Source organism: Gopherus flavomarginatus, chromosome 2 (assembly GCF_025201925.1).
Source record: "Gopherus flavomarginatus isolate rGopFla2 chromosome 2, rGopFla2.mat.asm, whole genome shotgun sequence".
NCBI lineage: Eukaryota > Metazoa > Chordata > Testudines > Testudinidae > Gopherus > Gopherus flavomarginatus.
Genome location: NC_066618.1, coordinates 76,886,036 through 76,897,223, shown reverse-complemented (window position 1 = coordinate 76,897,223; position 11,188 = coordinate 76,886,036).

Here is an 11,188-nt window from a genome sequence, read left to right as displayed (position 1 = left end):
TTCATGTAAAATGAAAATTCCAAAAAAATTCAGTTCAGGACGCTCCAACGTTTAATTTTGATAGTGTTGAAACATTCTATGAACATGTCATTCTGATTCATTTCATTTAGCATTTTATATTGCATTAAAAAAGTGATTCTCAAACTTTTGTACTGGTGAGCCCTTTCACACAGCAAGCCTATGAGTGTGACCCCCCCCCTTATAAACTAAAAACACATTTTTTTTATTCATTTAACACTCTTATAAATGGGTGAAGCAGGGTTTGGGGATGGAGGCAGACAACCCATGACCCTCACATAATCTCACAGCCCCCTGATGGATCACAACCCCCATACTACATATATATCATCAAATATTGATATAATATCAAAATTGATATTTTCATACAACATAAATGTCCACATAAAATCAACTGAAATGATATTATCTGAATAAAATGTTTTCACTTTTGCCCATTAAAAAATTGACACACAGCCACAAAACATTTCTATTTCCATGAAACTGTATTTTTGGACAGGAAAACTGTTCCATCAAAAACAATGTGACTGGCTCTATGTGGCACTGATTTCAATGGGACTACTTAGAGTGCAAGCTGCAGCTCAGCAGGATTAAGCATGGCAGAATGTGGCCCTTAAATTATAATTTCAGTGAGGCTCATTTTATCTGTTGTGCACAGCAGCCAGCTTTTGGGTGCTACATTAATATACAGTGACTATTTATACTCCCTGCTCTTTCTCCCTTGATTCAGCTCCAAAGTCCCTCCTTTATCTTTCTCGCTCTCTGTATCCCTCCATCCCTATATCCTGTCTCATTCCCTCTCTCCTCCTTGCACCCTGCTTCCTTTGTTCTTTTACTGGTATTATAGTCCTTGAATCACACTTCTGTGTTGCCAGACAGTTTGTCCTCCGTTCTGCTGAATTGGAACTTCAGAAGGCAGTGTCTCCTCTCAGAAAGCGACTGCTTATTTCACACACTGAGAGGAGGCATGATCTGAAGCATCAGTTCAGAGCAGCAGGGGAAATTGCGGAATACCATTCTGGAGCATTAGGGCTTCATTTAACCTCACAATAAAACTAGGTTAGAGCAGTGGTTTTCAAATTTTTTTTCTGAGGACGCAGTTGAAGAAAATTATTGATGCCTACCACTCAACGGAGCTGGGATGAGGGGTTTGGGGTGTGAGAGGGGCTCAGGGATGGGGCTGACGGTTGGGGCGCTGGGGTGAGATCTGTGGGGTGGAAATGAGGGGTTCAGGGTATGGGGGGGCTCTGGGCTGGGGCAGGGGGTTGGCATGTGGAAGAGGATCAGGGCTCTGGGCTGGGGGTGCAAGCTCTGGAGTGAGGCCAGAGATGAGGGGTTTGGGGTGCAGGAAAGGGTTGGAGGTTTCAGGGGGGGCTCAGGGCTGGGTCAGGGGGTTGGGTTGCAGGAGGGGGATCAGGGCTCTGGACTGGGGGTGCAAGCTCTGGGGTGGGGCCAGAGATGAGGGGTTTGCAGTGCATGAAAGGGTTCCAGGTTTCGGGGTGGGGGGCTCAGAGCTGGGATAGGGGATTGTGGCACAGGGTTGGGGCACGGACTAACCTCTGGTAGCTCCTGGACAGCAGTGCAGCCGGGGTGCAGAGGCAGCCTTCCCACCTTTCCTGGCATCGCAGACTGCACTGCGCTCTGGAAGCGGCCAGCGGCAGGTCTGGCTCCTTGGTGGAGGTGCACAAGTGGCTCTACCTGACTCTCGCCCGCAGGCACCGCCCCTCCAGTTCCCATTGGCTGGTTACCGACCAATGGGAATACGGAGCCAGTGCTCAGGGCAGAAACAACACACGGAGCCCTGTGCCCCCCCCCATCTAGTAGCCAGACCCGCTGCTGGCCGCTAATGAGGCACAGCATGGTGTCAGAAAAGGTAGGCTCTAGTCTGCCTTAGCTGAGCAGCACCACCAATGGGACTTTTAACATCTCGGTCAGTGGTGCAGACCAGAGCAACCGCCTTACATGCCACAACCCAGTAGTGGGTTGCGACCCACAGTTTGAAAAACACTGGGTTAGAGCATCCTACTAGTAAAGACCATGTGACGGGATATGCGTGAGGGAGAGATAGGAATTCTTTAAGCTGGGAACATGTTGGCTGGGTACATGCAGTACTTGCAGGGGACTATTTTCAGCTCAGTGTCCACTGTTTGTAGGGTAACATTTGCACCCACCATTTTGCCAGTGATGGTGGCAAGTCTAAGCAGTCACTTCTTTGCCTACATGCTTTACGTCCACTGATTGCAAGAGACATGGCTGCTTAGATCTGCACTTGCAACTGAGTTCTGGCCTCAAAGTAAGTAACACATCCTGGACCTTCCAAAGAGTGAGCTCCCTTCTGAAATGTGGACACCTCATTAACCCAACTGCTTTGCAAACATGATCTCTTAATCCTTTCTTGCCTCTCAGGGCTTTTTGGAGGCTTATTACCCGTTTTCCCGATAGAAAAAATGAGACAGTTTGAACACTAGCTAGATGGAATCTAACGCTCCGCAAATGCATGAGAGGCAAGTGGAGACTATGAAGATTGCCCCTAGATTTTAATGCAAAATTTTTCTGCATAAACATGAAAAATCAGGGATGGTGAGAAACAACAAATAGGAAAATCTGCTGGTTTAACTGCATCATCACACCAGCACTAGCTAACAATGGGACCCACTGGTGAGATCAGGGAAAAACAACATTTTTACATGTGAATTACGCTGGATAGCTGTGATCCAGGAAAGATGTTTGAGTGGAATTTTGTAATACATTATTTCTATCTTAATCAGCTACATAAAGCAGCAACAGGATTTACATACTTCACAGCCACTTTAGGTTTTTGAAAGCTTGCAGCGGTCTCTAAGAGCACTTACAGCTCATCAAATTAAGCCAAAAAGTGCAAATTAAATACAATCAAGCCTACAAACCATTGCATTTATGGAGAGCGGGAGGAGAGAAACAGTCAGCATGAATACAAGAACGAGGCCTTAAAATGTATTTTTCAATAGCATTCATTTATGAAAAAAATAATTAGCAAACACAATACTGCACTCCTTGTAGTGAGCAAAGGGCTATGTACACATGGCTCCCAAAATAAAATCATAGCTTTTGCAGTCATTTGATTATCAGATTATTCCCAAATACGTGTGTTTTGCACCATCCACATGTTGCAGTTTATGGAGTGGGTAAATCCCATCCTGCCTACAATTTAGGTTGCGTCTATCCAGAAACTTGTCAAATAATTCTCTGCCTCCAAATCCAGACATGGCCTCAGTAGAGCACCACAAAGCCCCACTATGCCCTGGGGTCAGCACCAGAACTCCAGCATGCAACAAATTTTGCACTTATAACATTTCACCTGAGTAGTGTCGTATATCTATTTTTTTCTATCTGCCATAACTAATTAGGCCCTGATTTTCTAATTATTTGTAGATGCAGTAGTGCATCCATACACACAAACAATTACGGGATTGGGACCTTAGATTGTAAACTCTTTGGAGCAGGCACTGTCTACCCTATTTTTGTATGTTACCTGTCACAGAGCTTGATTGAGGCTTTCAGGCATTAGGAACACATAAATAATGCTAATTCTAACAAATAAAAAGTGACACTGCAGTATTTGCACAAATAAACATGTGAATTCTCTGCTCCGCATTTATCTGCAGGACTAATATTATTCAGTCATTATGACTATTCATATGACCCTCCCCCCCACGTAGTCATGAAAATATTCACAAATCACAAAAGCTTCATGAATTTTAGGACGAATGCTTCTTATTTTGAAAATTCTTTACTGAACCTATGTTATGGGATATTCCTCATCTGCTGTTTGGCATTTCTTAGTGTAAAAAGTTCCAGTCAATCAACTAAGGAACGTGAACAATACCACATGATTCAGGTGACCAGTAACAAACCACAAACAATTAATGGCACATAGTCAAACTGAACGATTAATGAACAACCCTATTAAATTAGTATTACTATTGACATTAAGCCACAACATGACAGCCTATTAATTTGTTATTCTGTTTCCTCTACCCTCTCACTCTGACCTGCTTGCTTATCCAATCTGTTTTATCTTTTGTTTAGATAGTCAACACTTTGGCACAGGGACTATCTTTCACTATGTGTTTACAGGGCCGCGGGGGGGGGGGGGGGGGGGGGAGGGGCGCAAGCGGGGCAATTTGCTCCAGGCCCCGAGTGCCACAGGGGCCATCACGAGAGTTTTTCGGGGCCACTGGAGTGGGGTCCTTCACCAAATTACCGCTGAAGCAGGAGCCCCCTGCCGCTGAAGACCCCAGGCCCCCTGAATCCTCTGGGCAGCCCTGTGTGTTTATACTAAGCCTAGACATAACAGGGCTCATACCTGGTTGTGGCTTTTAGATTCTACCTTTAAGTAAGCATAACAACAATCCACAAGGTAAAATATGATTTCATACAGCATTTGAGGAACAAAACTTAAGAGTAATGAAAAAATCAGTAGACAGGCTAGGTTTGAAAATGATTTATTAACATAAAACAAAATTGATCTGACAAATTATTCCCAATAAATACATCAATTAGGTTTAGTCTACTCGGAGATGTGGAGCTTCTGATGGCTACTTTCCAGCTAGAATAATCAGATTTCAATATGGTTATCTTCTGAGGTGTTAACATGATTTCACATGGTAAGTGCAGGCACGGCCTTATAAATTACAGAATAAGTTACCAAACACTCGAGAGAATGTAGAGGTTTGTTTCTAAGGCAATTCCTAAGAGAGTGGAGAATCAAACATTGGGAAACAAGAGAAAATTATTCCAAATTATCAGTTATGGTTTGCTCATAACAAGAGAGATGGCCAGCTGCTAAGGGTTTCTTAGTGTTGCCATTCATCAGTTTCCACCAAGAAAAAGGAAGCTGTTGAATAGTTTGTTTGGTATTAGGGTAACTAGCAATAGGCAATATTTGTCCAGAGATTTTTTTTTTAATAAAGGCTACAGACAAAAAAATCAAGACTCCAGTTTTCAGTTTCTAACTGTAGTCGGGCTTAAAATGGAATTTTCAGGGTCAGTATTTATTAGGTGGTTCATTTTCAGTTCTTCCAAAAACCTATGATAATTTTGAATAAATATGATCAAGTTGTTGGGGAGTCAAATTCAGATAACAAAACAGATCATCCCTTGTTCATCCTATGCTCCTAAAGAAGGGACAGGTCTGGAGGCCATTGTGTATGTATGGAAGAGTAGCACGAAGCAGTGAGGAACATGGAAAAAATTACAACTGTAAGTATGCTGAGTTCCCAGAGATGACCCTTCAGCGACAATTAGGGTGGGCATCATAGCAGATTGTGCAGGTTAGGAAAATCTGGCTACCATTGGTTGTACTAAAGGCTAGACCACACCAAAAAATGATTGTCACTTTAATCATATTTCTTACCCATCAGTACTGAATTTGGGCACTCTATCAGTGTTTCAGATGGGGAAGTGCCACTACTTCCTAGTGCGGTTTCAGTGAAAAGCTTTGGTTGGCTGGGATCTGTCTCTCCTCCAGGGCCACCCAGAGGATTCAGGGGGCCTGAGGCAAAGCAATTTTGGGGGCCCCTTCCATAAAAAAATTTGCAATACTATATTCTCGTGAGGGCCCCTGAGGGGCCCGAGCAAATTGCCCCACTTACTCCCCATCAGGGGCAGCCCTGGGAAAAATAAACCTTCCGCATCTCAGCACAAACCCAGTTTTGAGAAAACGTCTTTACAAGGTATCGCTGGTTCTCAGCATCAGCTAGTGCTAAAAGGCACTAAAGCTCATTACAGGGGTTGGACAAATATTTTCTGTCAAAACTTTTTTTGGATCGAAAAATAGGGGTTTTTAAAAAGCAGAAAAAAATCATGGACAATGTCTGCTTTCCTTCAAAATGTGGTGTGGTTTTTTTTAACTGAAAAGCTGAAATTAGTCTGCTATAACCTGAATATGGTTCGGGGTTTCAGAAGTGTGTGGCCAAATATTTGCTGCTTGCTGTGTTTGACTGTTTAAAGAAACACCAAAAAATTCTGCTTAAAAAAATCCAAAACTTTTGAACCACCTCAGCTTGTGACCAAATGCCTGAGCCCATCCAGTCAGAGATTTTTCCAGGTTTCTGACACTCTGCTGGCTTCCTTGACTCACATCTGTCTCCATAACTTTGGGCTCATTTAAGTTAGAACGTAAGAACAGCCATACTGGGTCAAACAAAAGGTCCATCCAGCCCAGTATCCTGTCTACCGACAAAGGCCAATGCCAAGTGCCCCAGAGGGAGTGAACCTAACAGGTAATGATCAAGTGATCTCTCCCCTGCCATCTGTCTCCACCCTCTGACAAACAGAGGCTAGGGACACCATTCGCTACCCATCCTGGCTGATAGCCATTAATGGACTTAACCTCCATGCATTTATCTGTTTCCTAGAGACTGGCTCCATGGGGTCCCTCACAAACTGGAGATGGTTACTGTGGGTTTGTTTTTAGTATAGCTTATGTACATACTCCATGAACTGAGCATTTGAGCTTGTTCAAGAATCTGGGATGAGCCTATGCTGTGAAAACTGACATGCTCAAAATAGCACATGAATGTGAATGGACACAGGGTGCTAAAATTAAATTAACCCAGGGGTTCTCAAACTGGGGCTCAGGACCCCTCAGGGGGTCACAAGGTTATTACTGGAGGTCACGAGTTGTCAGCCTCCACCTCAAACCTTGCTTTGCCTCCAGCATTTATAATAGTGTTAAATATATAAAAAATGCTTTCAGTGTATGTGGGGGGGGGTCGCTGTGTGAAAGGGGTCACCGGGACAAAAAAGTTTGAGAACCACTGAATTAACCCCTCTGAAGCCTCAGGGAATACAGGGGAGGGAGGGGGGTGACTCCCGTGGTAGGGTCGGGAAGGAGGTAGGTGGTGTAGGATATTGCTCTTCTCATGTGATCCCTCCCTCAGTGGCTAATTTTAAATGAAGCTACTCTCCCCTGACATGAATCTCCCTATGGCACTGAAATTAAATATAGACTACAATTTGGGAGTTGAGAAGTAAAACGGATGGTAGCCCTAACGGAAAAGCTTACAGCTTGGCTCTTCTGCAAGCCTCAAACTGCTGAATGAGCTTTAGGGTGGGGAAGGCTGTGCCTCCCAAACAGCCTGGCCCTGCCCCCTATCTGACCCTCCTACCTCCTGCCCCCCAACTGCTCACCCCCCCCCCCGAATCCCCGACCCATCCTGCTCCTTGCCCCCTCACCGTCCCCAGAGACCCACCACCACCACCACCCCAGGACCCCACCCCTGCTCCCTGTCCCCTGACTGCCCCGCCCCCCCACTGAGCCCTGACTGACCCCGGAACGACCACGATCCAACCCCCCTATTCCCTGTCTGCCCTCCCAACCTCTGCCCCCTCCGTGTCCCCTGACTGCCCCGACCCTGCACTGAGTCCTGGTAAACCCCCAGAACGCCCACAATCCAACCCCCCCATTCCCTCTCCCCTGACCGCCCCCCCCACCTCTGCCCCCTCCCTGTCTCCAGGACTTCCTGCCCCTTAGCCATCTCCCCCCGGCGCCCCGCTCACCCGGAGCCTCATAGCGTCGTAGCCAGCAAAGTCCCCGAACGGCGCTTCAGCGTGGCTCCCGTGGGGCTCCTGAGCTCCGCCCCGCTCAGAGCCACGTGGTAAGGGGGCGGGGCTCGCCGCTCAGGAGGCCCACCAGAGGCACAGGGCACTGCTGTTCAGGGACGCTGCTGAGTCCGGGAGAGGGGCGGAGGCGGGGTCGGGCTGGGCGGGGAGCCTCGCCTGTTCTCTCGGGGGCCCCTGCGGAGCCCGGGGCAAATTGCCCCCCCCCGGGCGGCCCTGCTCTCTTCTCTCTCTCTAGTGGAATGTGAGACAGAAAAAGGTTGGTGTCCAGGATACATACCAACAGAGCTCATAGTTTAGCACTTTTACTGAGTAATAAGTACAGACTTGTTAAGCCTTAAAGCCTGTAGGTACATATATAGTTGTAGCTATAGATATGTAGCAATATATACACACACACATATATATGCTGTGCATGGATTGCAGTCCGTGGTGCCATCTGGTGGAAGGAAGTGAATAGCCGCTCTTCTGATACATTAAAAAATTCCAGTGCATTTTAAATTGACTTAAAAGTAACTTTAAAATAAAACAGAAGAGAAGCAATGAATATAGCACAAAGAGAAGAGGACGTTGATCCATGTGATTTACAGAAGCAGCACATAGTGTCAAACAATCAATTCCAGTCTGCCTTAAAACACCTAACCACATCACCATTACTCGCCACACTGTTAAACTCTTAGAGGTTGATCAACAACCCTTGTGGAGTTTTGAAACCCAGGAAAGGCTAAAGTGACTTAGGGAAAAAGGTAAAGACTTTGCTGCATTTCTAATAGTTCCAGTCTCGACTCTTATCTCCTCTGGGTGGTTTGAAATCGGTCAGATTTGCTAGGAATATCAGACATCATTTTTAGTATTGCTCTGAGAATGATTCATTGACGTTCAATGAGTATTTTCATGCAAGCCTGGATATTTTTGTGGTGATTTGTCAGTTTGGTATGGCATGAAACCTCTCCATTTCCATCTGTGATGTAGTTTTTGGGGTGGAAACTGGGGGCAATAGTTAAAATTTTTTTTCATAGTTACTCTAGATAGAGATTTGCCATACATGCAGAGAAAGGTAGTTGTCATTTTTGAAGTAAAAATTATGGGTTTTCTTGTGAAAACGTCCTTTCATTTTCTGGGGGTGGGCGGGGGGAGAAAGCAAGTCATATGGGTTCATGAAAGAATACCCAAATATCCAAAGGTGTATGCCCACCTCAGACTGTATTGGGGACAGTGAGGAGCCAACCAACCAGGAATACATAGAGGGCTTAATTTTGCACTCAGTTATACAAATTAGGTAAGTCAAGAGTAACTATTATATGCAGTGGCGTTAGACTCAGGTAAACTGGTGTAAATGAGACCAGAAGCAGTTTCAGGGTAATTTAAGACTAGCAGGGAAGATATAAGGGCAGATATGAGTTAATAATAGCCAAGGAGTGTGGTGGGAATAAAAATTATCATAATTTTTCAGTGAGAAAAAATATTAGATTGCAAATAGACGCTATTCTTTTCGCATTGACTTGAAAAGTTTCATACACAGTGTATGCGCGGGGTGGAGGGAGAGGTGAAATAATACAATCAATGACATGCATAAGATAACCAAGGATGTTTCCAAAAAGGCCAAGCTTCTGAAAAGTTTTTCAAATGTTCTTGAACAAAAGCAACACTATTTAAAAAAAAAAACACCAATGACCAATCTGAAGACCTTGTTGGTACAACTACCAACAAAAAGTATGGAAGGAAATACTTTGAAAAGCCTGCATAGATAGGGTACAAATGAGCAAGCACAGCTACTTGTGTATTAAGCAATCTGTCTATAGTGCAACTGCCAGAAATTGAGCCATTTATCTTTCCATTTGAGCCAGTTCATTAACTCCCTGCGGCAAGTCAATCTAACCGTGCCACCTGCACTTCTCCTCCTGTTTCTTACTACCTTGGTTCCTTCCTTTCCTATTCACCAGAACCCAATAGCTCCTCCTCTCCATCTTTCAAGTCTGTCAAGAATCTCCCTTCTTCCATGACACCCATCATCTGAGTTCAGTGAGACAGACAGAGTGGGACGAGGAAGAAAGATTATGTAGCTAAACTAATATGCCATCCTTGTTCAGATAAAATCCCCATTGACTTTGATGGGTGTTTGACTCAATAGCAACTGAGAAAAAACTAAAGTATCTCAGGATTTGGCCCTTAATTAACTTAATTTTATAACCAAGAAACCAAATCTATTGAAAAAACAAACCACAATTCAGAGGCACCAAGATGTAAACCAAACAAAAATCAAACTACCATAACATTTCATTTGTGTTACAGTGGCCTTCCCTTTGTCCTCCTTTGCTTGTCATCATATTCTGTCTACATTTGTGGCCTTATCCTGCTCCCATTGAAATCAAAGGCAAAAAACATTGACTTCAATGGGAGTAGAATTAAATTTATTGCCCATTGTTCCACCACCATTAGGTTTCTTTCCCCCTAACATTTCTTCTTTTTTTTTTTTTCCCCAATGAGGGCTGAAGGAAGGCTTATGGGATAATATGTCCACTGGCAGAAATAGAGCTGATTGAAACATACCAGATTTTGAAAATTTTTGACCATTTTTTGTGATATTCTTAAAAGAAAAATGTGTCCAGTATTCTGACTGACTATAAAGCTGGCTGAAAAACATCAAGGATTTTCAGCAAAATAGACATAAAACATTCCCCCCCTTTTCTGACCATCTATAGCCAAAAATGTTTCCCTCCCCACTTTAAAAAGATGAACACATTTGCTCTCCTCTCCCCCAGCAGTTTTCTGCCATGTAAAACCGGAAACAATTGCTAAGGGGCTCAATAAGTTCAGTAACTAATTTCTTAGGGACCCTGTGATGTGTATTATGACTATGAGTAATTATTCTTATTATTTAATGCAGAACCATTAATGTGCCAGAGTTATTCAGAGAACAAATAAAAGACCTCGCTTTCTGCCATGAAGAGTTTACATTATGAGACTCTGCAGGATTTATAAAAAGCAAATCTTGCCAAACATGAACACTCCAAAAATGTTCCCTTTGTAATGATTGGGAATTTTGCCACTCACTGTAATGGGAACAGGCTTGGACAATTGCTAGCTGTAGGGAATGCAGAACGTGAAGTATAATTGGAATTTAATAAGAGAACTCATTCATTTCTTCATAAAGCCTTGAAAAATCCATTAGTTAGTTTAGTTATGAATACTCACCTGGACAGAAATCTGACTGAATTAAACAAAGGCTAATAACAATAACTTCATCGCACATTAACCACTGGGGCCCTGTCCAGCTGAACAGCAAAGGCAAGTTGCCCCCTTTAACTGCAGGAATGAGTCTTGCCTGGCAGACTGGTAGGGATGGGGTCATTGTGCCCTTAAGCCCCTCCCCCCAAGATGAATGAAGAGGTGAACAAGAGGAAGTAGTATGCCTGGCGAGGTCAGTGGTGGAGGATGACGCAGCCCCTCTTCCGCCAGCTGAGTGGAAGGGGGTTGTTGATTCCCGGAATGCCCCCTTTAACCCAGACCAGGCTAGAGGAGAAATACAATCAGCAGTTGCAGTGGGAACTCTTTTCCTCTGGGGTAT